Source organism: Pan troglodytes, chromosome 8 (genome assembly GCF_028858775.2).
Source record: "Pan troglodytes isolate AG18354 chromosome 8, NHGRI_mPanTro3-v2.0_pri, whole genome shotgun sequence".
In the NCBI taxonomy this organism is placed as follows: domain Eukaryota; kingdom Metazoa; phylum Chordata; class Mammalia; order Primates; family Hominidae; genus Pan; species Pan troglodytes.
The window spans coordinates 52,840,585-52,866,038 of NC_072406.2; positions in this window are offsets into that span (position 1 = coordinate 52,840,585).

Consider the following 25,454-nt stretch of genomic DNA (forward strand, 5'->3'; position numbering starts at 1 on the left):
GAAACTCTGTGAGTTGAACGCACACATCACAAAGTAGTTTCTGAGAATGATTCTGTCTAGTTTTTAAATGAAGATATTTCCTTTAATACAATTGGCCTCAAATCGCTTGAAATCTCCACTTGTAAAATCCACAAAAAGAGTGTTTCAAATCTGCTCTGTCTAAAGAAAGGTTCAACTCTGTGAGTTGAATACACACAACACAAAGAAGTTACTGAGAATTCATCTGTCTAGCTTTATATGAAGAAATCCCGTTTCCAACGAAGGCCTCAAAGAGTTTTAAATATCCCCTTGCAGACTTAAGAAACAGAGTGTTTCCAAACTGCTCTATGAAAAGAAAGTTTAAACCCTCTGTGTTGAATGCACACATCACAAAGTGGTGTCTGAGAATGATTCTGTCTGGTTTTTATACAAAGATATTTCGATTTCTAAGATTGGCCTCAAATCGGTTGAAATCTCCACTTGCAAATTCCACAAAAAGAGTGTTTCAAAACTGCTCTGTCTGAAGGAAGGGTCAACTCCGTGAGTTGAATACACACAACACAAAGAAGTTACTGGGAATTCATCTGTCTAGCATTTAACTGAGAATTCCCGTTTCCAACGAAGGCCTCAAAGGGGTCCAAATATCCTCTTGCAAACTTAACAAACAGAGTGTTTCCAAACTGCTCTATGAAAAGAAAGGTGAAACTCTGTGAGTTGAACGCACACATCACAAAGTAGTTTCTGAGAATGGTTCTGTCTAGTTTTTAAACGAAGATATTTCCTTTAATACAATTGGCCTCAAATCGCTTGAAATCTCCACCTGTAAAATCCACAAAAAGAGTGTTTCAAATCTGCTCTGTCTAAAGAAAGGTTCAACTCTGTCAGTTGAATACACACAACACAAAGAAGTTACTGAGAATTCATCTGTCTAGCTTTATATGAAGAAATCCCGTTTCCAACGAAGGCCTCAATGAGGTCTAAATATCCCCTTGCAGACTTAAGAAACAGAGTGTTTCCAAACTGCTCTATGAAAAGAAAGTTTAAACTCTCTGAGTTGAATGCACACATCACAAAGTGGTTTCTGAGAATGATTCTGTCTGGTTTTTATACAAAGATATTTCGATTTCTAAGATTGGCCACAAATCGCTTGAAATCTCCACTTGCAAATTCCACAAAAAGAGTGTTTCAAAACTGCTCTGTCTAAAGGAAGGTTCAACTCTGTGAGTTGAATACACACAACACAAAGAAGTTACTGGGAATTCATCTATCTAGCATTTAACTGAGAAATCCCGTTTCCAACGAAGGCCTCAAAGGGGTCCAAATATCCCCTTGCAAACTTAACAAACAGAGTCTTTCCAAACTGCTCTATGAAAAGAAAGGTGAAACTCTGTGAGTTGAACGCACTCATCATAAAGTAGTTTCTGAGAATGGTTACGTCTAGTTTTTAAACGAAGATATTTCCTTTAATACAAGTGGCCACAAATCGCTTGAAATCTCCACTTGTAAAACCCACAAAAAGAGTGTTTCAAATCTGCTCTGTCTAAAGAAAGGTTCAACTCTGTGAGTTCAATACACACAACACAAAGAAGTTACTGAGAATTCATCTGTCTAGCTTTATATGACGAAATCCCGTTTCCAACGAAGGCCTCAAGGAGGTCTAAATATCCCCTTGCAGACTTAAGAAACAGAGTGTTTCCAAACTGCTCTATGAAAAGAAAGTTTAAACTCTCTGAGTTGAACGCACACATCATAAAGAAGTTTCTGAGAATGATTCTGTCTAGTTTTTATACAAAGATATTTCGATTTCTAAGACTGGCCTCAAATCGCTTGAAATCTCCACTTGCAAATTCCACAAAAAGAGTGTTTCAAAACTGCTCTGTCTCAAGGAAGATTCAACTCTGTGAGTTGAATACACACAACACAAAGAAATTACTGGGAATTCATCTGTCTAGCATTTAACTGAGAAATCCCGTTTCCAACGAAGGCCTCAAAGTGGTCCAAATATCCTCTTGCAAACTTAACAAACAGAGTGTTTCCAAACTGCTCTATGAAAAGAAAGGTGAAACTCTGTGAGTTGAACGCACACATCACAAAGTGGTTTCTGAGAATGATTCTGTCTAGTTTTTATACAAAGATATTTCAATTTCTAAGACTGGCCTCAAATCGCTTGAAATCTCCAGTTGCAAATTCCACAAAAAGAGTGTTTCAAAACTGCTCTGTCTCAAGGAAGCTTCAATTCTGTGAGTTGAATACACACAAAACAAAGAAGTTACTGGGAATTCATCTGTCTAGCATTTAACTGAGAAATCCCGTTTCCAACGAAGGCCTCAAAGGGGTCCCAATATCCTCTTGCAAACTTAACAAACAGAGTGTTTCCAAACTGCTCTATGAAAAGAAAGGTGAAACTCTGTGAGTTGAACGCACACATCACAAAGTGGTTTCTGAGAATGATTCTGTCTAGTTTTTATACAAAGATATTTCAACTTCTAAGACCGGCCTCATATCGCTTGAAATCTAAACTTGCAAATTCCACAAAGAGAGTGTTTCCAAACTGCTCTGTCTGAAGGAAGGGTCAACTCCGTGAGTTGAATACACACAACACAAAGAAGTTACTGGGAATTCATCTGTCTAGCATTTAACTGAGAAATCCCGTTTCCAACGAAGGCCTCAAAGGGGTCCAAATATCCTCTTGCAAACTTAACAAACAGAGTGTTTCCAAACTGCTCTATGAAAAGAAAGGTGAAACTCTGTGAGTTGAACGCACACATCACAAAGTAGTTTCTGAGAATGGTTCTGTCTAGTTTTTAAACGAAGATATTTCCTTTAATACAATTGGCCTCAAATCGCTTGAAATCTCCACCTGTAAAATCCACAAAAAGAGTGTTTCAAATCTGCTCTGTCTAAAGAAAGGTTCAACTCTGTCAGTTGAATACACACAACACAAAGAAGTTACTGAGAATTCATCTGTCTAGCTTTATATGAAGAAATCCCGTTTCCAACGAAGGCCTCAATGAGGTCTAAATATCCCCTTGCAGACTTAAGAAACAGAGTGTTTCCAAACTGCTCTATGAAAAGAAAGTTTAAACTCTCTGAGTTGAATGCACACATCACAAAGTGGTTTCTGAGAATGATTCTGTCTGGTTTTTATACAAAGATATTTCGATTTCTAAGATTGGCCACAAATCGCTTGAAATCTCCACTTGCAAATTCCACAAAAAGAGTGTTTCAAAACTGCTCTGTCTAAAGGAAGGTTCAACTCTGTGAGTTGAATACACACAACACAAAGAAGTTACTGGGAATTCATCTATCTAGCATTTAACTGAGAAATCCCGTTTCCAACGAAGGCCTCAAAGGGGTCCAAATATCCCCTTGCAAACTTAACAAACAGAGTCTTTCCAAACTGCTCTATGAAAAGAAAGGTGAAACTCTGTGAGTTGAACGCACTCATCATAAAGTAGTTTCTGAGAATGGTTACGTCTAGTTTTTAAACGAAGATATTTCCTTTAATACAAGTGGCCACAAATCGCTTGAAATCTCCACTTGTAAAACCCACAAAAAGAGTGTTTCAAATCTGCTCTGTCTAAAGAAAGGTTCAACTCTGTGAGTTCAATACACACAACACAAAGAAGTTACTGAGAATTCATCTGTCTAGCTTTATATGACGAAATCCCGTTTCCAACGAAGGCCTCAAGGAGGTCTAAATATCCCCTTGCAGACTTAAGAAACAGAGTGTTTCCAAACTGCTCTATGAAAAGAAAGTTTAAACTCTCTGAGTTGAACGCACACATCATAAAGAAGTTTCTGAGAATGATTCTGTCTAGTTTTTATGCAAAGATATTTCGATTTCTAAGACTGGCCTCAAATCGCTTGAAATCTCCACTTGCAAATTCCACAAAAAGAGTGTTTCAAAACTGCTCTGTCTCAAGGAAGATTCAACCCTGTGAGTTGAATACACACAACACAAAGAAGTTACTGGGAATTCATCTGTCTAGCATTTAACTGAGAAATCCCGTTTCCAACGAAGGCCTCAAAGTGGTCCAAATATCCTCTTGCAAACTTAACAAACAGAGTGTTTCCAAACTGCTCTATGAAAAGAAAGGTGAAACTCTGTGAGTTGAACGCACACATCACAAAGTGGTTTCTGAGAATGATTCTGTCTAGTTTTTATACAAAGATATTTCAATTTCTAAGACTGGCCTCAAATCGCTTGAAATCTCCAGTTGCAAATTCCACAAAAAGAGTGTTTCAAAACTGCTCTGTCTCAAGGAAGATTCAATTCTGTGAGTTGAATACACACAACACAAAGAAGTTACTGGGAATTCATCTGTCTAGCATTTAACTGAGAAATCCCGTTTCCAACGAAGGCCTCAAAGGGGTCCCAATATCCTCTTGCAAACTTAACAAACAGAGTGTTTCCAAACTGCTCTATGAAAAGAAAGGTGAAACTCTGTGAGTTGAACGCACACATCACAAAGTGGTTTCTGAGAATGATTCTGTCTAGTTTTTATACAAAGATATTTCAATTTCTAAGACCGGCCTCATATCGCTTGAAATCTCCACTTGCAAATTCCACAAAGAGAGTGTTTCCAAACTGCTCTGTCTCAAGGAAGATTCAATTCTGTGAGTTGAATACACACAACACAAAGAAGTTACTGGGAATTCATCTGTCTAGCATTTAACTGAGAAATCCCGTTTCCAACGAAGGCCTCAAAGTGGACCAAATATCCTCTTGCAAACTTAACAAACAGAGTGTTTCCAAACTGCTCTATGAAAAGAAAGGTGAAACTCTGTGAGTTGAACGCACACATCACAAAGTAGTTTCTGAGAATGATTCTGTCTAGTTTTTAAATGAAGATATTTCCTTTAATACAATTGGCCTCAAATCGCTTGAAATCTCCACTTGTAAAATCCACAAAAAGAGTGTTTCAAATCTGCTCTGTCTAAAGAAAGGTTCAACTCTGTGAGTTGAATACACACAACACAAAGAAGTTACTGAGAATTCATCTGTCTAGCTTTATATGAAGAAATCCCGTTTCCAACGAAGGCCTCAAGGAGTTTTAAATATCCCCTTGCAGACTTAAGAAACAGAGTGTTTCCAAACTGCTCTATGAAAAGAAAGGTTTAACTCTGTGAGTTGAATGCACACATCACAAAGTGATTTCTGAGAATGATTCTGTCTGGTTTTTATACAAAGATATTTCGATTTCTAAGATTGGCCTCAAATCGCTTGAAATCTCCAGGTGCAAATTCCACAAAAAGAGTGTTTCAAAACTGCTCTGTCTGAAGGAAGGTTCAACTCTGTGAGTTGAATACACACAACACAAAGAAGTTACTGGGAATTCATCTGTCTAGCATTTAACTGAGAAATCCCGTTTCCAACGAAGGCCTCAAAGGGGTCCAAATATCCTCTTGCAAACTTAACAAACAGAGTGTTTCCAAACTGCTCTATGAAAAGAAAGGTGAAACTCTGTGAGTTGAACGCACACATCACAAAGTAGTTTCTGAGAATGGTTCTGTCTAGTTTTTAAACGAAGATATTTCCTTTAATACAATTGGCCTCAAATCGCTTGAAATCTCCACCTGTAAAATCCAGAAAAAGAGTGTTTCAAATCTGCTCTGTCTAAAGAAAGGTTCAACTCTGTCAGTTGAATACACACAACACAAAGAAGTTACTGAGAATTCATCTGTCTAGCTTTATATGAAGAAATCCCGTTTCCAACGAAGGCCTCAAAGAGTTTTAAATATCCCCTTGCAGACTTAAGAAACAGAGTGTTTCCAAACTGCTCTATGAAAAGAAAGTTTAAACTCTCTGTGTTGAACGCACACATCACAAAGTGCTTTCTGAGAATGATTCCGTCTGGTTTTTATACAAAGATATTTCGATTTCTAAGATTGGCCTCAAATCGGTTGAAATCTCCACTTGCAAATTCCACAAAAAGAGTGTTTCAAAACTGCTCTGTCTGAAGGAAGGGTCAACTCTGTGAGTTGAATACACACAACACAAAGAAGTTACTGGGAATTCATCTGTCTAGCATTTAACTGAGAAATCCCGTTTCCAACGAAGGCCTCAAAGGGGTCCAAATATCCTCTTGCAAACTTAACAAACAGAGTGTTTCCAAACTGCTCTATGAAAAGAAAGGTGAAACTCTGTGAGTTGAACGCACACATCACAAAGTAGTTTCTGAGAATGGTTCTGTCCAGTTTTTAAACGAAGATATTTCCTTTAATACAATTGGCCTCAAATCGCTTGAAATCTCCACCTGTAAAATCCACAAAAAGAGTGTTTCAAATCTGCTCTGTCTAAAGAAAGGTTCAACTCTGTCAGTTGAATACACACAACACAAAGAAGTTACTGAGAATTCATCTGTCTAGCTTTATATGAAGAAATCCCGTTTCCAACGAAGGCCTCAAGGATGTCTAAATATCCCCTTGCAGACTTAAGAAACAGAGTGTTTCCAAACTGCTCTATGAAAAGAAAGATTAAACTCTGTGAGTTGAACGCACACATCACAAACTGGTTTCTGAGAATGATTCTGTCTAGTTTTTATACAAAGATATTTCGATTTCTAAGATTGGCCTCAAATCGCTTGAAATCTCCACTTGCAAATTCCACAAAAAGAGTGTTTCAAAACTGCTCTGTCTCAAGGAAGATTCAACTCTGTGAGTTGAATACACACAACACAAAGAAGTTACTGGGAATTCATCTGTCTAGCATTTAAATGAGAAATCCCGTTTCCAACGAAGGCCTCAAAGTGGTCCAAATATCCTCTTGCAAACTTAACAAACAGAGTGTTTCCAAACTGCTCTATGAAAAGAAAGGTGAATCTCTGTGAGTTGAACGCACACATCACAAAGTAGTTTCTGAGAATGGTTCTGTCTATTTTTTAAACGAAGATATTTCCTTTAATACAATTGGCCTCAAATCGCTTGAAATCTCCGGTTGTAAAATCCACAAAAAGTGTGTTTCAAATCTGCTCTGTCTAAAGAAAGGTTCAACTCTGTGGGTTGAATACACACAACACAAAGAAGTTACTGAGAATTCATCTGTCTAGCTTTATATGAAGAAATCCCGTTTCCAACGAAGGCCTCAAAGAGTTTTAAATATCCCCTTGCAGACTTAAGAAACAGAGTGTTTCCAAACTGCTCTATGAAAAGAAAGTTTAAACTCTCTGTGTTGAATGCACACATCACAAAGTGGTGTCTGAGAATGATTCTGTCTGGTTTTTATACAAAGATATTTCGATTTCTAAGATTGGCCTCAAATCGGTTGAAATCTCCACTTGCAAATTCCACAAAAAGAGTGTTTCAAAACTGCTCTGTCTGAAGGAAGGGTCAACTCCGTGAGTTGAATACACACAACACAAAGAAGTTACTGGGAATTCATCTGTCTAGCATTTAACTGAGAAATCCCGTTTCCAACGAAGGCCTCAAAGGGGTCCAAATATCCTCTTGCAAACTTAACAAACAGAGTGTTTCCAAACTGCTCTATGAAAAGAAAGGTGAAACTCTGTGAGTTGAACGCACACATCACAAAGTAGTTTCTGAGAATGGTTCTGTCTAGTTTTTAAACGAAGATATTTCCTTTAATACAATTGGCCTCAAATCGCTTGAAATCTCCACCTGTAAAATCCACAAAAAGAGTGTTTCAAATCTGCTCTGTCTAAAGAAAGGTTCAACTCTGTCAGTTAAATACACACAACACAAAGAAGTTACTGAGAATTCATCTGTCTAGCTTTATATGAAGAAATCCCGTTTCCAACGAAGGCCTCAATGAGGTCTAAATATCCCCTTGCAGACTTAAGAAACAGAGTGTTTCCAAACTGCTCTATGAAAAGAAAGTTTAAACTCTCTGAGTTGAATGCACACATCACAAAGTGGTTTCTGAGAATGATTCTGTCTGGTTTTTATACAAAGATATTTCGATTTCTAAGATTGGCCACAAATCGCTTGAAATCTCCACTTGCAAATTCCACAAAAAGAGTGTTTCAAAACTGCTCTGTCTAAAGGAAGGTTCAACTCTGTGAGTTGAATACACACAACACAAAGAAGTTACTGGGAATTCATCTATCTAGCATTTAACTGAGAAATCCCGTTTCCAACGAAGGCCTCAAAGGGGTCCAAATATCCCCTTGCAAACTTAACAAACAGAGTCTTTCCAAACTGCTCTATGAAAAGAAAGGTGAAACTCTGTGAGTTGAACGCACTCATCATAAAGTAGTTTCTGAGAATGGTTACGTCTAGTTTTTAAACGAAGATATTTCCTTTAATACAAGTGGCCACAAATCGCTTGAAATCTCCACTTGTAAAACCCACAAAAAGAGTGTTTCAAATCTGCTCTGTCTAAAGAAAGGTTCAACTCTGTGAGTTCAATACACACAACACAAAGAAGTTACTGAGAATTCATCTGTCTAGCTTTATATGACGAAATCCCGTTTCCAACGAAGGCCTCAAGGAGGTCTAAATATCCCCTTGCAGACTTAAGAAACAGAGTGTTTCCAAACTGCTCTATGAAAAGAAAGTTTAAACTCTCTGAGTTGAACGCACACATCATAAAGAAGTTTCTGAGAATGATTCTGTCTAGTTTTTATGCAAAGATATTTCGATTTCTAAGACTGGCCTCAAATCGCTTGAAATCTCCACTTGCAAATTCCACAAAAAGAGTGTTTCAAAACTGCTCTGTCTCAAGGAAGATTCAACTCTGTGAGTTGAATACACACAACACAAAGAAGGTACTGGGAATTCATCTGTCTAGCATTTAACTGAGAAATCCCGTTTCCAACGAAGGCCTCAAAGTGGTCCAAATATCCTCTTGCAAACTTAACAAACAGAGTGTTTCCAAACTGCTCTATGAAAAGAAAGGTGAAACTCTGTGAGTTGAACGCACACATCACAAAGTGGTTTCTGAGAATGATTCTGTCTAGTTTTTATACAAAGATATTTCAATTTCTAAGACTGGCCTCAAATCGCTTGAAATCTCCAGTTGCAAATTCCACAAAAAGAGTGTTTCAAAACTGCTCTGTCTCAGGGAAGATTCAATTCTGTGAGTTGAATACACACAACACAAAGAAGTTACTGGGAATTCATCTGTCTAGCATTTAACTGAGAAATCCCGTTTCCAACGAAGGCCTCAAAGTGGTCCAAATATCCTCTTGCAAACTTAACAAACAGAGTGTTTCCAAACTGCTCTATGAAAAGAAAGGTGAAACTCTGTGAGTTGAACGCACACATCACAAAGTAGTTTCTGAGAATGATTCTGTCTAGTTTTTAAATGAAGATATTTCCTTTAATACAATTGGCCTCAAATCGCTTGAAATCTCCACTTGTAAAATCCACAAAATGAGTGTTTCAAATCTGCTCTGTCTAAAGGAAGGTTCAACTCTGTGAGTTGAATACACACAACACAAAGAAGTTACTGAGAATTCATCTGTCTAGCTTTATATGAAGAAATCCCGTTTCCAACGAAGGCCTCAAGGAGTTTTAAATATCCCCTTGCAGACTTAAGAAACAGAGTGTTTCCAAACTGCTCTATGAAAAGAAAGGTTTAACTCTGTGAGTTGAATGCACACATCACAAAGTGGTTTCTGAGAATGATTCTGTCTGGTTTTTATACAAAGATATTTCGATTTCTAAGATTGGCCTCAAATCGCTTGAAATCTCCAGTTGCAAATTCCACAAAAAGAGTGTTTCAAAACTGCTCTGTCTGAAGGAAGGTTCAACTCTGTGAGTTGAATACACACAACACAAAGAAGTTACTGGGAATTCATCTGTCTAGCATTTAACTGAGAAATCCCGTTTCCAACGAAGGCCTCAAAGGGGTCCAAATATCCTCTTGCAAACTTAACAAACAGAGTGTTTCCAAACTGCTCTATGAAAAGAAAGGTGAAACTCTGTGAGTTGAACGCACACATCACAAAGTAGTTTCTGAGAATGGTTCTGTCTAGTTTTTAAACGAAGATATTTCCTTTAATACAATTGGCCTCAAATCGCTTGAAATCTCCACCTGTAAAATCCACAAAAAGAGTGTTTCAAATCTGCTCTGTCTAAAGAAAGGTTCAACTCTGTCAGTTGAATACACACAACACAAAGAAGTTACTGAGAATTCATCTGTCTAGCTTTATATGAAGAAATCCCGTTTCCAACGAAGGCCTCAATGAGGTCTAAATATCCCCTTGCAGACTTAAGAAACAGAGTGTTTCCAAACTGCTCTATGAAAAGAAAGTTTAAACTCTCTGAGTTGAATGCACACATCACAAAGTGGTTTCTGAGAATGATTCTGTCTGGTTTTTATACAAAGATATTTCGATTTCTAAGATTGGCCACAAATCGCTTGAAATCTCCACTTGCAAATTCCACAAAAAGAGTGTTTCAAAACTGCTCTGTCTAAAGGAAGGTTCAACTCTGTGAGTTGAATACACACAACACTAAGAAGTTACTGGGAATTCATCTATCTAGCATTTAACTGAGAAATCCCGTTTCCAACGAAGGCCTCAAAGGGGTCCAAATATCCCCTTGCAAACTTAACAAACAGAGTCTTTCCAAACTGCTCTATGAAAAGAAAGGTGAAACTCTGTGAGTTGAACGCACTCATCATAAAGTAGTTTCTGAGAATGGTTACGTCTAGTTTTTAAACGAAGATATTTCCTTTAATACAAGTGGCCACAAATCGCTTGAAATCTCCACTTGTAAAACCCACAAAAAGAGTGTTTCAAATCTGCTCTGTCTAAAGAAAGGTTCAACTCTGTGAGTTCAATACACACAACACAAAGAAGTTACTGAGAATTCATCTGTCTAGCTTTATATGAAGAAATCCCGTTTCCAACGAAGGCCTCAAGGAGGTCTAAATATCCCCTTGCAGACTTAAGAAACAGAGTGTTTCCAAACTGCTCTATGAAAAGAAAGTTTAAACTCTCTGAGTTGAACGCACACATCATAAAGAAGTTTCTGAGAATGATTCTGTCTAGTTTTTATACAAAGATATTTCGATTTCTAAGACTGGCCTCAAATCGCTTGAAATCTCCACTTGCAAATTCCACAAAAAGAGTGTTTCAAAACTGCTCTGTCTCAAGGAAGATTCAACTCTGTGAGTTGAATACACACAACACAAAGAAGTTACTGGGAATTCATCTGTCTAGCATTTAACTGAGAAATCCCGTTTCCAACGAAGGCCTCAAAGTGGTCCAAATATCCTCTTGCAAACTTAACAAACAGAGTGTTTCCAAACTGCTCTATGAAAAGAAAGGTGAAACTCTGTGAGTTGAACGCACACATCACAAAGTGGTTTCTGAGAATGATTCTGTCTAGTTTTTATACAAAGATATTTCAATTTCTAAGACTGGCCTCAAATCGCTTGAAATCTCCAGTTGCAAATTCCACAAAAAGAGTGTTTCAAAACTGCTCTGTCTCAAGGAAGATTCAATTCTGTGAGTTGAATACACACAACACAAAGAAGTTACTGGGAATTCATCTGTCTAGCATTTAACTGAGAAATCCCGTTTCCAACGAAGGCCTCAAAGGGGTCCAAATATCCTCTTGCAAACTTAACAAACAGAGTGTTTCCAAACTGCTCTATGAAAAGAAAGGTGAAACTCTGTGAGTTGAACGCACACATCACAAAGTAGTTTCTGAGAATGATTCTGTCTGGTTTTTAAATGAAGATATTTCCTTTAATACAATTGGCCTCAAATCGCTTGAAATCTCCACTTGTAAAATCCACAAAAAGAGTGTTTCAAATCTGCTCTGTCTAAAGAAAGGTTCAACTCTGTGAGTTGAATACACACAACACAAAGAAGTTACTGGGAATTCATCTGTCTAGCATTTAACTGAGAAATCCCGTTTCCAACGAAGGCCTCAAAGGGGTCCAAATATCCTCTTGCAAACTTAACAAACAGAGTGTTTCCAAACTGCTCTATGAAAAGAAAGGTGAAACTCTGTGAGTTGAACGCACACATCACAAAGTAGTTTCTGAGAATGATTCTGTCTAGTTTTTAAATGAAGATATTTCCTTTAATACAATTGGCCTCAAATCGCTTGAAATCTCCACTTGTAAAATCCACAAAAAGAGTGTTTCAAATCTGCTCTGTCTAAAGAAAGGTTCAACTCTGTGAGTTGAATACACACAACACAAAGAAGTTACTGAGAATTCATCTGTCTAGCTTTATATGAAGAAATCCCGTTTCCAACGAAGGCCTCAAAGAGTTTTAAATATCCCCTTGCAGACTTAAGAAACAGAGTGTTTCCAAACTGCTCTATGAAAAGAAAGTTTAAACCCTCTGTGTTGAATGCACACATCACAAAGTGGTGTCTGAGAATGATTCTGTCTGGTTTTTATACAAAGATATTTCGATTTCTAAGATTGGCCTCAAATCGGTTGAAATCTCCACTTGCAAATTCCACAAAAAGAGTGTTTCAAAACTGCTCTGTCTGAAGGAAGGGTCAACTCCGTGAGTTGAATACACACAACACAAAGAAGTTACTGGGAATTCATCTGTCTAGCATTTAACTGAGAAATCCCGTTTCCAACGAAGGCCTCAAAGGGGTCCAAATATCCTCTTGCAAACTTAACAAACAGAGTGTTTCCAAACTGCTCTATGAAAAGAAAGGTGAAACTCTGTGAGTTGAACGCACACATCACAAAGTAGTTTCTGAGAATGGTTCTGTCGAGTTTTTAAACGAAGATATTTCCTTTAATACAATTGGCCTCAAATCGCTTGAAATCTCCACCTGTAAAATCCACAAAAAGAGTGTTTCAAATCTGCTCTGTCTAAAGAAAGGTTCAACTCTGTCAGTTGAATACACACAACACAAAGAAGTTACTGAGAATTCATCTGTCTAGCTTTATATGAAGAAATCCCGTTTCCAACGAAGGCCTCAATGAGGTCTAAATATCCCCTTGCAGACTTAAGAAACAGAGTGTTTCCAAACTGCTCTATGAAAAGAAAGTTTAAACTCTCTGAGTTGAATGCACACATCACAAAGTGGTTTCTGAGAATGATTCTGTCTGGTTTTTATACAAAGATATTTCGATTTCTAAGATTGGCCACAAATCGCTTGAAATCTCCACTTGCAAATTCCACAAAAAGAGTGTTTCAAAACTGCTCTGTCTAAAGGAAGGTTCAACTCTGTGAGTTGAATACACACAACACTAAGAAGTTACTGGGAATTCATCTATCTAGCATTTAACTGAGAAATCCCGTTTCCAACGAAGGCCTCAAAGGGGTCCAAATATCCCCTTGCAAACTTAACAAACAGAGTCTTTCCAAACTGCTCTATGAAAAGAAAGGTGAAACTCTGTGAGTTGAACGCACTCATCATAAAGTAGTTTCTGAGAATGGTTACGTCTAGTTTTTAAACGAAGATATTTCCTTTAATACAAGTGGCCACAAATCGCTTGAAATCTCCACTTGTAAAACCCACAAAAAGAGTGTTTCAAATCTGCTCTGTCTAAAGAAAGGTTCAACTCTGTGAGTTCAATACACACAACACAAAGAAGTTACTGAGAATTCATCTGTCTAGCTTTATATGAAGAAATCCCGTTTCCAACGAAGGCCTCAAGGAGGTCTAAATATCCCCTTGCAGACTTAAGAAACAGAGTGTTTCCAAACTGCTCTATGAAAAGAAAGTTTAAACTCTCTGAGTTGAACGCACACATCATAAAGAAGTTTCTGAGAATGATTCTGTCTAGTTTTTATACAAAGATATTTCGATTTCTAAGACTGGCCTCAAATCGCTTGAAATCTCCACTTGCAAATTCCACAAAAAGAGTGTTTCAAAACTGCTCTGTCTCAAGGAAGATTCAACTCTGTGAGTTGAATACACACAACACAAAGAAGTTACTGGGAATTCATCTGTCTAGCATTTAACTGAGAAATCCCGTTTCCAACGAAGGCCTCAAAGTGGTCCAAATATCCTCTTGCAAACTTAACAAACAGAGTGTTTCCAAACTGCTCTATGAAAAGAAAGGTGAAACTCTGTGAGTTGAACGCACACATCACAAAGTGGTTTCTGAGAATGATTCTGTCTAGTTTTTATACAAAGATATTTCAATTTCTAAGACTGGCCTCAAATCGCTTGAAATCTCCAGTTGCAAATTCCACAAAAAGAGTGTTTCAAAACTGCTCTGTCTCAAGGAAGATTCAATTCTGTGAGTTGAATACACACAACACAAAGAAGTTACTGGGAATTCATCTGTCTAGCATTTAACTGAGAAATCCCGTTTCCAACGAAGGCCTCAAAGGGGTCCAAATATCCTCTTGCAAACTTAACAAACAGAGTGTTTCCAAACTGCTCTATGAAAAGAAAGGTGAAACTCTGTGAGTTGAACGCACACATCACAAAGTAGTTTCTGAGAATGATTCTGTCTGGTTTTTAAATGAAGATATTTCCTTTAATACAATTGGCCTCAAATCGCTTGAAATCTCCACTTGTAAAATCCACAAAAAGAGTGTTTCAAATCTGCTGTGTCTAAAGAAAGGTTCAACTCTGTGAGTTGAATACACACAACACAAAGAAGTTACTGGGAATTCATCTGTCTAGCATTTAACTGAGAAATCCCGTTTCCAACGAAGGCCTAAAAGGGGTCCAAATATCCTCTTGCAAACTTAACAAACAGAGTGTTTCCAAACTGCTCTATGAAAAGAAAGGTGAAACTCTGTGAGTTGAACGCACACATCACAAAGTAGTTTCTGAGAATGATTCTGTCTAGTTTTTAAATGAAGATATTTCCTTTAATACAATTGGCCTCAAATCGCTTGAAATCTCCACTTGTAAAATCCACAAAAAGAGTGTTTCAAATCTGCTCTGTCTAAAGAAAGGTTCAACTCTGTGAGTTGAATACACACAACACAAAGAAGTTACTGAGAATTCATCTGTCTAGCTTTATATGAAGAAATCCCGTTTCCAACGAAGGCCTCAAAGAGTTTTAAATATCCCCTTGCAGACTTAAGAAACAGAGTGTTTCCAAACTGCTCTATGAAAAGAAAGTTTAAACCCTCTGTGTTGAATGCACACATCACAAAGTGGTGTCTGAGAATGATTCTGTCTGGTTTTTATACAAAGATATTTCGATTTCTAAGATTGGCCTCAAATCGGTTGAAATCTCCACTTGCAAATTCCACAAAAAGAGTGTTTCAAAACTGCTCTGTCTGAAGGAAGGGTCAACTCCGTGAGTTGAATACACACAACACAAAGAAGTTACTGGGAATTCATCTGTCTAGCATTTAACTGAGAAATCCCGTTTCCAACGAAGGCCTCAAAGGGGTCCAAATATCCTCTTGCAAACTTAACAAACAGAGTGTTTCCAAACTGCTCTATGAAAAGAAAGGTGAAACTCTGTGAGTTGAACGCACACATCACAAAGTAGTTTCTGAGAATGGTTCTGTCGAGTTTTTAAACGAAGATATTTCCTTTAATACAATTGGCCTCAAATCGCTTGAAATCTCCACCTGTAAAATCCACAAAAAGAGTGTTTCAAATCTGCTCTGTCTAAAGAAAGGTTCAACTCTGTCAGTTGAATACACACAACACAAAGAAGTTACTGAGAATTCATCTGTCTAGCTTTATATGAAGAAATCCCGTTTCCAACGAAGGCCTCAATGAGGTCTAAATATCCCCTTGCAGACTTAAGAAACAGAGTGTTTCCAAACTGCTCTATGAAAAGAAAGTTTAAACTCTCTGAGTTGAATGCACACATCACAAAGTGGTTTCTGAGAATGATTCTGTCTGGTTTTTATACAAAGATATTTCGATTTCTAAGATTGGCCACAAATCGCTTGAAATCTCCACTTGCAAATTCCACAAAAAGAGTGTTTCAAAACTGCTCTGTCTAAAGGAAGGTTCAACTCTGTGAGTTGAATACACACAACACAAAGAAGTTACTGGGAATTCATCTATCTAGCATTTAACTGAGAAATCCCGTTTCCAACGAAGGCCTCAAAGGGGTCCAAATATCCCCTTGCAAACTTAACAAACAGAGTCTTTCCAAACTGCTCTATGAAAAGAAAGGTGAAACTCTGTGAGTTGAACGCACTCATCATAAAGTAGTTTCTGAGAATGGTTACGTCTAGTTTTTAAACGAAGATATTTCCTTTAATACAAGTGGCCACAAATCGCTTGAAATCTCCACTTGTAAAACCCACAAAAATAGTGTTTCAAATCTGCTCTGTCTAAAGAAAGGTTCAACTCTGTGAGTTCAATAAACACAACACAAAGAAGTTACTGAGAATTCATCTGTCTAGCTTTATATGACGAAATCCCGTTTCCAACGAAGGCCTCAAGGAGGTCTAAATATCCCCTTGCAGACTTAAGAAACAGAGTGTTTCAAAACTGCTCTATGAAAAGAAAGTTTAAACTCTCTGAGTTGAACGCACACATCATAAAGAAGTTTCTGAGAATGATTCTGTCTAGTTTTTATACAAAGATATTTCGATTTCTAAGACTGGCCTCAAATCGCTTGAAATCTCCACTTGCAAATTCCACAAAAAGAGTGTTTCAAAACTGCTCTGTCTCAAGGAAGATTCAACTCTGTGAGTTGAATACACACAACACAAAGAAGTTACTGGGAATTCATCTGTCTAGCATTTAACTGAGAAATCCCGTTTCCAACGAAGGCCTCAAAGTGGTCCAAATATCCTCTTGCAAACTTAACAAACAGAGTGTTTCCAAACTGCTCTATGAAAAGAAAGGTGAAACTCTGTGAGTTGAACGCACACATCACAAAGTGGTTTCTGAGAATGATTCTGTCTAGTTTTTATACAAAGATATTTCAATTTCTAAGACTGGCCTCAAATCGCTTGAAATCTCCAGTTGCAAATTCCACAAAAAGAGTGTTTCAAAACTGCTCTGTCTCAAGGAAGCTTCAATTCTGTGAGTTGAATACACACAAAACAAAGAAGTTACTGGGAATTCATCTGTCTAGCATTTAACTGAGAAATCCCGTTTCCAACGAAGGCCTCAAAGGGGTCCCAATATCCTCTTGCAAACTTAACAAACAGAGTGTTTCCAAACTGCTCTATGAAAAGAAAGGTGAAACTCTGTGAGTTGAACGCACACATCACAAAGTGGTTTCTGAGAATGATTCTGTCTAGTTTTTATACAAAGATATTTCAACTTCTAAGACCGGCCTCATATCGCTTGAAATCTAAACTTGCAAATTCCACAAAGAGAGTGTTTCCAAACTGCTCTGTCTCAAGGAAGATTCAATTCTGTGAGTTGAATACACACAACACAAAGAAGTTACTGGGAATTCATCTATCTAGCATTTAACTGAGAAATCCCGTTTCCAACGAAGGCCTCAAAGTGGTCCAAATATCCTCTTGCAAACTTAACAAACAGAGTGTTTCCAAACTGCTCTATGAAAAGAAAGGTGAAACTCTGTGAGTTGAACGCACACATCACAAAGTAGTTTCTGAGAATGCTTCTGTCTAGTTTTTAAATGAAGATATTTCCTTTAATACAATTGGCCTCAAATCGCTTGAAATCTCCACTTGTAAAATCCACAAAAAGAGTGTTTCAAATCTGCTCTGTCTAAAGAAAGGTTCAGCTCTGTGAGTTGAATACACACAACACAAAGAAGTTACTGAGAATTCATCTGTCTAGCTTTATATGAAGAAATCCCGTTTCCAACGAAGGCCTCAAAGAGTTTTAAATATCCCCTTGCAGACTTAAGAAACAGAGTGTTTCCAAACTGCTCTATGAAAAGAAAGGTTTAACTCTGTGAGTTGAATGCACACATCACAAAGTGGTTTCTGAGAATGATTCTGTCTGGTTTTTATACAAAGATATTTCGATTTCTAAGATTGGCCTCAAATCGCTTGAAATCTCCAGGTGCAAATTCCACAAAAAGAGTGTTTCAAAACTGCTCTGTCTGAAGGAAGGTTCAACTCTGTGAGTTGAATACACACAACACAAAGAAGTTACTGGGAATTCATCTGTCTAGCATTTAACTGAGAAATCCCGTTTCCAACGAAGGCCTCAAAGGGGTCCAAATATCCTCTTGCAAACTTAACAAACAGAGTGTTTCCAAACTGCTCTATGAAAAGAAAGGTGAAACTCTGTGAGTTGAACGCACACATCACAAAGTAGTTTCTGAGAATGGTTCTGTCTAGTTTTTAAACGAAGATATTTCCTTTAATACAATTGGCCTCAAATCGCTTGAAATCTCCACCTGTAAAATCCACAAAAAGAGTGTTTCAAATCTGCTCTGTCTAAAGAAAGGTTCAACTCTGTCAGTTGAATACACACAACACAAAGAAGTTACTGAGAATTCATCTGTCTAGCTTTATATGAAGAAATCCCGTTTCCAACGAAGGCCTCAAAGAGTTTTAAATATCCCCTTGCAGACTTAAGAAACAGAGTGTTTCCAAACTGCTCTGTGAAAAGAAAGTTTAAACTCTCTGTGTTGAACGCACACATCACAAAGTGGTTTCTGAGAATGATTCTGTCTGGTTTTTATACAAAGATATTTCGATTTCTAAGATTGGCCTCAAATCGGTTGAAATCTCCACTTGCAAATTCCACAAAAAGAGTGTTTCAAAACTGCTCTGTCTGAAGGAAGGGTCAACTCTGTGAGTTGAATACACACAACACAAAGAAGTTACTGGGAATTCATCTGTCTAGCATTTAACTGAGAAATCCCGTTTCCAACGAAGGCCTCAAAGGGGTCCAAATATCCTCTTGCAAACTTAACAAACAGAGTGTTTCCAAACTGCTCTATGAAAAGAAAGGTGAAACTCTGTGAGTTGAACGCACACATCACAAAGTAGTTTCTGAGAATGGTTCTGTCTAGTTTTTAAACGAAGATATTTCCTTTAATACAATTGGACTCAAATCGCTTGAAATCTCCACCTGTAAAATCCACAAAAAGAGTGTTTCAAATCTGCTCTGTCTAAAGAAAGGTTCAACTCTGTCAGTTGAATACACACAACACAAAGAAGTTACTGAGAATTCATCTGTCTAGCTTTATATGAAGAAATCCCGTTTCCAACGAAGGCCTCAAGGATGTCTAAATATCCCCTTGCAGACTTAAGAAACAGAGTGTTTCCAAACTGCTCTATGAAAAGAAAGATTAAACTCTGTGAGTTGAACGCACACATCACAAACTGGTTTCTGAGAATGATTCTGTCTAGTTTTTATACAAAGATATTTCGATTTCTAAGATTGGCCTCAAATCGCTTGAAATCTCCAATTGCAAATTCCACAAAAAGAGTGTTTCAAAACTGCTCTGTCTCAAGGAAGATTCAACTCTGTGAGTTGAATACACACAACACAAAGAAGTTACTGGGAATTCATCTGTCTAGCATTTAAATGAGAAATCCCGTTTCCAACGAAGGCCTCAAAGTGGTCCAAATATCCTCTTGCAAACTTAACAAACAGAGTGTTTCCAAACTGCTCTATGAAAAGAAAGGTGAATCTCTGTGAGTTGAACGCACACATCACAAAGTAGTTTCTGAGAATGGTTCTGTCTATTTTTTAAACGAAGATATTTCCTTTAATACAATTGGCCTCAAATCGCTTGAAATCTCCAGTTGTAAAATCCACAAAAAGTGTGTTTCAAATCTGCTCTGTCTAAAGAAAGGTTCAACTCTGTGGGTTGAATACACACAACACAAAGAAGTTACTGAGAATTCATCTGTCTAGCTTTATATGAAGAAATCCCGTTTCCAACGAAGGCCTCAAGGAGGTCTAAATATCCCCTTGCAGACTTAAGAAACAGAGTGTTTCCAAACTGCTCTATGAAAAGAAAGTTGAAACTCTCTGTGTTGAATGCACCCATCACAAAGTGGTTTCTGAGAATGATTCTGTCTGGTTTTTATACAAAGATATTTCGATTTCTAAGATTGGCCTCAAATCGCTTGAAATCTCCACTTGCAAATTCCACAAAAAGAGTGTTTCAAAACTGCTCTGTCTAAAGGAAGGTTCAATTCTGTGAGTTGAATACACACAACACAAAGAAGTTACTGGGAATTCATCTGTCTAGGATTTAACTGAGAAATCCCGTTTCCAACGAAGGCCTCAAAGGGGTCCAAATATCCCCTTGCAAACTTAACAAACAGAGTCTTTCCAAACTGCTCTATGAAAAGAAAGGTGAAACTCTGTGAGTTGAACGCACACATCATAAAGAAGTTTCTGAGAATGGTTCTGTCTAGTTTTTAAACGAAGATATCTCCTTTAATACAATTGGCCTCAAATCGCTTGAAATCTCCACTTGTAAAATCCACAAAAAGAGTGTTTCAAATCTGCTCTGTGTAAAGAAAGGTTCAACTCTGTGAGTTGAATACACACAACACAAAGAAGTTACTGAGAATTCATCTGTCTAGCTTTATATGGAGAAATCAAGTTTCCAACGAAGGCCTCAAGGAGGTCTAAGTATCTCCTTGCAGACTTAAGAAACAGAGTGTTTCCAAACTGCTCTATGAAAAGAAAGGTTAAACTCTGTGAGTTGAACGCACACATCAAAAACTGGTTTCTGAGAATGATTCTGTCTAGTTTTTATACAAAGATATTTCGATTTCTAAGACTGGCCTCAAATCGCTTGAAATCTCCACTTGCAAATTCCACAAAAAGAGTGTTTCAAAACTGCTCTGTCTCAAGGAAGATTCAATTCTGTGAGTTGAATACACACAACACAAAGAAGTTACTGGGAATTCATCTGTCTAGCATTTAACTGAGAAATCCCGTTTCCAACGAAGGCCTCAAAGTGGTCCAAATATCCTCTTGCAAACTTAACAAACAGAGTGTTTCCAAACTGCTCTATGAAAAGAAAGGGGAAACTCTGTGAGTTGAACGCACACATCACAAAGTAGTTTCTGAGAATGATTCTGTCTAGTTTTTAAATGAAGATATTTCCTTTAATACAATTGGCCTCAAATCGCTTGAAATCTCCACTTGTAAAATCCACAAAAAGAGTGTTTCAAATCGGCTCTGTCTAAAGAAAGGTTCAACTCTGTGAGTTGAATACACACAACACAAAGAAGTTACTGAGAATTCATCTGTCTAGCTTTATATGAAGAAATCCCGTTTCCAACGAAGGCCTCAAAGAGTTTTAAATATCCCCTTGCAGACTTAAGAAACAGAGTGTTTCCAAACTGCTCTATGAAAAGAAAGTTTAAACTCTCTGTGTTGAATGCACACATCACAAAGTGGTTTCTGAGAATGATTCTGTCTGGTTTTTATACAAAGATATTTCGATTTCTAAGATTGGCCTCAAATCGGTTGAAATCTCCACTTGCAAATTCCACAAAAAGAGTGTTTCAAAACTGCTCTGTCTGAAGGAAGGGTCAACTCTGTGAGTTGAATACACACAACACAAAGAAGTTACTGGGAATTCATCTGTCTAGCATTTAACTGAGAAATCCCGTTTCCAACGAAGGCCTCAAAGTGGTCCAAATATCCTCTTGCAAACTTAACAAACAGAGTGTTTCCAAACTGCTCTATGAAAAGAAAGGTGAAACTCTGTGAGTTGAACGCACACATCACAAAGTGGTTTCTGAGAATGATTCTGTCTAGTTTTTATACAAAGATATTTCAATTTCTAAGACTGGCCTCAAATCGCTTGAAATCTCCACTTGCAAATTCCACAAAAAGAGTGTTTCAAAACTGCTCTGTCTCAAGGAAGATTCAATTCTGTGAGTTGAATACACACAACACAAAGAAGTTACTGGGAATTCATCTGTCTAGCATTTAACTGAGAAATCCCGTTTCCAACGAAGGCCTCAAAGGGGTCCAAATATCCTCTTGCAAACTTAACAAACAGAGTGTTTCCAAACTGCTCTATGAAAAGAAAGGTGAAACTCTGTGAGTTGAACGCACACATCACAAAGTAGTTTCTGAGAATGATTCTGTCTGGTTTTTAAATGAAGATATTTCCTTTAATACAATTGGCCTCAAATCGCTTGAAATCTCCACTTGTAAAATCCACAAAAAGAGTGTTTCAAATCTGCTCTGTCTAAAGAAAGGTTCAACTCTGTGAGTTGAATACACACAACACAAAGAAGTTACTGGGAATTCATCTGTCTAGCATTTAACTGAGAAATCCCGTTTCCAACGAAGGCCTCAAAGGGGTCCAAATATCCTCTTGCAAACTTAACAAACAGAGTGTTTCCAAACTGCTCTATGAAAAGAAAGGTGAAACTCTGTGAGTTGAACGCACACATCACAAAGTAGTTTCTGAGAATGATTCTGTCTAGTTTTTAAATGAAGATATTTCCTTTAATACAATTGGCCTCAAATCGCTTGAAATCTCCACTTGTAAAATCCACAAAAAGAGTGTTTCAAATCTGCTCTGTCTAAAGAAAGGTTCAACTCTGTGAGTTGAATACACACAACACAAAGAAGTTACTGAGAATTCATCTGTCTAGCTTTATATGAAGAAATCCCGTTTCCAACGAAGGCCTCAAAGAGTTTTAAATATCCCCTTGCAGACTTAAGAAACAGAGTGTTTCCAAACTGCTCTATGAAAAGAAAGTTTAAACCCTCTGTGTTGAATGCACACATCACAAAGTGGTGTCTGAGAATGATTCTGTCTGGTTTTTATACAAAGATATTTCGATTTCTAAGATTGGCCTCAAATCGGTTGAAATCTCCACTTGCAAATTCCACAAAAAGAGTGTTTCAAAACTGCTCTGTCTGAAGGAAGGGTCAACTCCGTGAGTTGAATACACACAACACAAAGAAGTTACTGGGAATTCATCTGTCTAGCATTTAACTGAGAAATCCCGTTTCCAACGAAGGCCTCAAAGGGGTCCAAATATCCTCTTGCAAACTTAACAAACAGAGTGTTTCCAAACTGCTCTATGAAAAGAAAGGTGAAACTCTGTGAGTTGAACGCACACATCACAAAGTAGTTTCTGAGAATGGTTCTGTCGAGTTTTTAAACGAAGATATTTCCTTTAATACAATTGGCCTCAAATCGCTTGAAATCTCCACCTGTAAAATCCACAAAAAGAGTGTTTCAAATCTGCTCTGTCTAAAGAAAGGTTCAACTCTGTCAGTTGAATACACACAACACAAAGAAGTTACTGAGAATTCATCTGTCTAGCTTTATATGAAGAAATCCCGTTTCCAACGAAGGCCTCAATGAGGTCTAAATATCCCCTTGCAGACTTAAGAAACAGAGTGTTTCCAAACTGCTCTATGAAAAGAAAGTTTAAACTCTCTGAGTTGAATGCACACATCACAAAGTGGTTTCTGAGAATGATTCTGTCTGGTTTTTATACAAAGATATTTCGATTTCTAAGATTGGCCACAAATCGCTTGAAATCTCCACTTGCAAATTCCACAAAAAGAGTGTTTCAAAACTGCTCTGTCTAAAGGAAGGTTCAACTCTGTGAGTTGAATACACACAACACTAAGAAGTTACTGGGAATTCATCTATCTAGCATTTAACTGAGAAATCCCGTTTCCAACGAAGGCCTCAAAGGGGTCCAAATATCCCCTTGCAAACTTAACAAACAGAGTCTTTCCAAACTGCTCTATGAAAAGAAAGGTGAAACTCTGTGAGTTGAACGCACTCATCATAAAGTAGTTTCTGAGAATGGTTACGTCTAGTTTTTAAACGAAGATATTTCCTTTAATACAAGTGGCCACAAATCGCTTGAAATCTCCACTTGTAAAACCCACAAAAAGAGTGTTTCAAATCTGCTCTGTCTAAAGAAAGGTTCAACTCTGTGAGTTCAATACACACAACACAAAGAAGTTACTGAGAATTCATCTGTCTAGCTTTATATGAAGAAATCCCGTTTCCAACGAAGGCCTCAAGGAGGTCTAAATATCCCCTTGCAGACTTAAGAAACAGAGTGTTTCCAAACTGCTCTATGAAAAGAAAGTTTAAACTCTCTGAGTTGAACGCACACATCATAAAGAAGTTTCTGAGAATGATTCTGTCTAGTTTTTATACAAAGATATTTCGATTTCTAAGACTGGCCTCAAATCGCTTGAAATCTCCACTTGCAAATTCCACAAAAAGAGTGTTTCAAAACTGCTCTGTCTCAAGGAAGATTCAACTCTGTGAGTTGAATACACACAACACAAAGAAGTTACTGGGAATTCATCTGTCTAGCATTTAACTGAGAAATCCCGTTTCCAACGAAGGCCTCAAAGTGGTCCAAATATCCTCTTGCAAACTTAACAAACAGAGTGTTTCCAAACTGCTCTATGAAAAGAAAGGTGAAACTCTGTGAGTTGAACGCACACATCACAAAGTGGTTTCTGAGAATGATTCTGTCTAGTTTTTATACAAAGATATTTCAATTTCTAAGACTGGCCTCAAATCGCTTGAAATCTCCAGTTGCAAATTCCACAAAAAGAGTGTTTCAAAACTGCTCTGTCTCAAGGAAGATTCAATTCTGTGAGTTGAATACACACAACACAAAGAAGTTACTGGGAATTCATCTGTCTAGCATTTAACTGAGAAATCCCGTTTCCAACGAAGGCCTCAAAGGGGTCCAAATATCCTCTTGCAAACTTAACAAACAGAGTGTTTCCAAACTGCTCTATGAAAAGAAAGGTGAAACTCTGTGAGTTGAACGCACACATCACAAAGTAGTTTCTGAGAATGATTCTGTCTGGTTTTTAAATGAAGATATTTCCTTTAATACAATTGGCCTCAAATCGCTTGAAATCTCCACTTGTAAAATCCACAAAAAGAGTGTTTCAAATCTGCTGTGTCTAAAGAAAGGTTCAACTCTGTGAGTTGAATACACACAACACAAAGAAGTTACTGGGAATTCATCTGTCTAGCATTTAACTGAGAAATCCCGTTTCCAACGAAGGCCTAAAAGGGGTCCAAATATCCTCTTGCAAACTTAACAAACAGAGTGTTTCCAAACTGCTCTATGAAAAGAAAGGTGAAACTCTGTGAGTTGAACGCACACATCACAAAGTAGTTTCTGAGAATGATTCTGTCTAGTTTTTAAATGAAGATATTTCCTTTAATACAATTGGCCTCAAATCGCTTGAAATCTCCACTTGTAAAATCCACAAAAAGAGTGTTTCAAATCTGCTCTGTCTAAAGAAAGGTTCAACTCTGTGAGTTGAATACACACAACACAAAGAAGTTACTGAGAATTCATCTGTCTAGCTTTATATGAAGAAATCCCGTTTCCAACGAAGGCCTCAAAGAGTTTTAAATATCCCCTTGCAGACTTAAGAAACAGAGTGTTTCCAAACTGCTCTATGAAAAGAAAGTTTAAACCCTCTGTGTTGAATGCACACATCACAAAGTGGTGTCTGAGAATGATTCTGTCTGGTTTTTATACAAAGATATTTCGATTTCTAAGATTGGCCTCAAATCGGTTGAAATCTCCACTTGCAAATTCCACAAAAAGAGTGTTTCAAAACTGCTCTGTCTGAAGGAAGGGTCAACTCTGTGAGTTGAATACACACAACACAAAGAAGTTACTGGGAATTCATCTGTCTAGCATTTAACTGAGAAATCCCGTTTCCAACGAAGGCCTCAAAGGGGTCCAAATATCCTCTTGCAA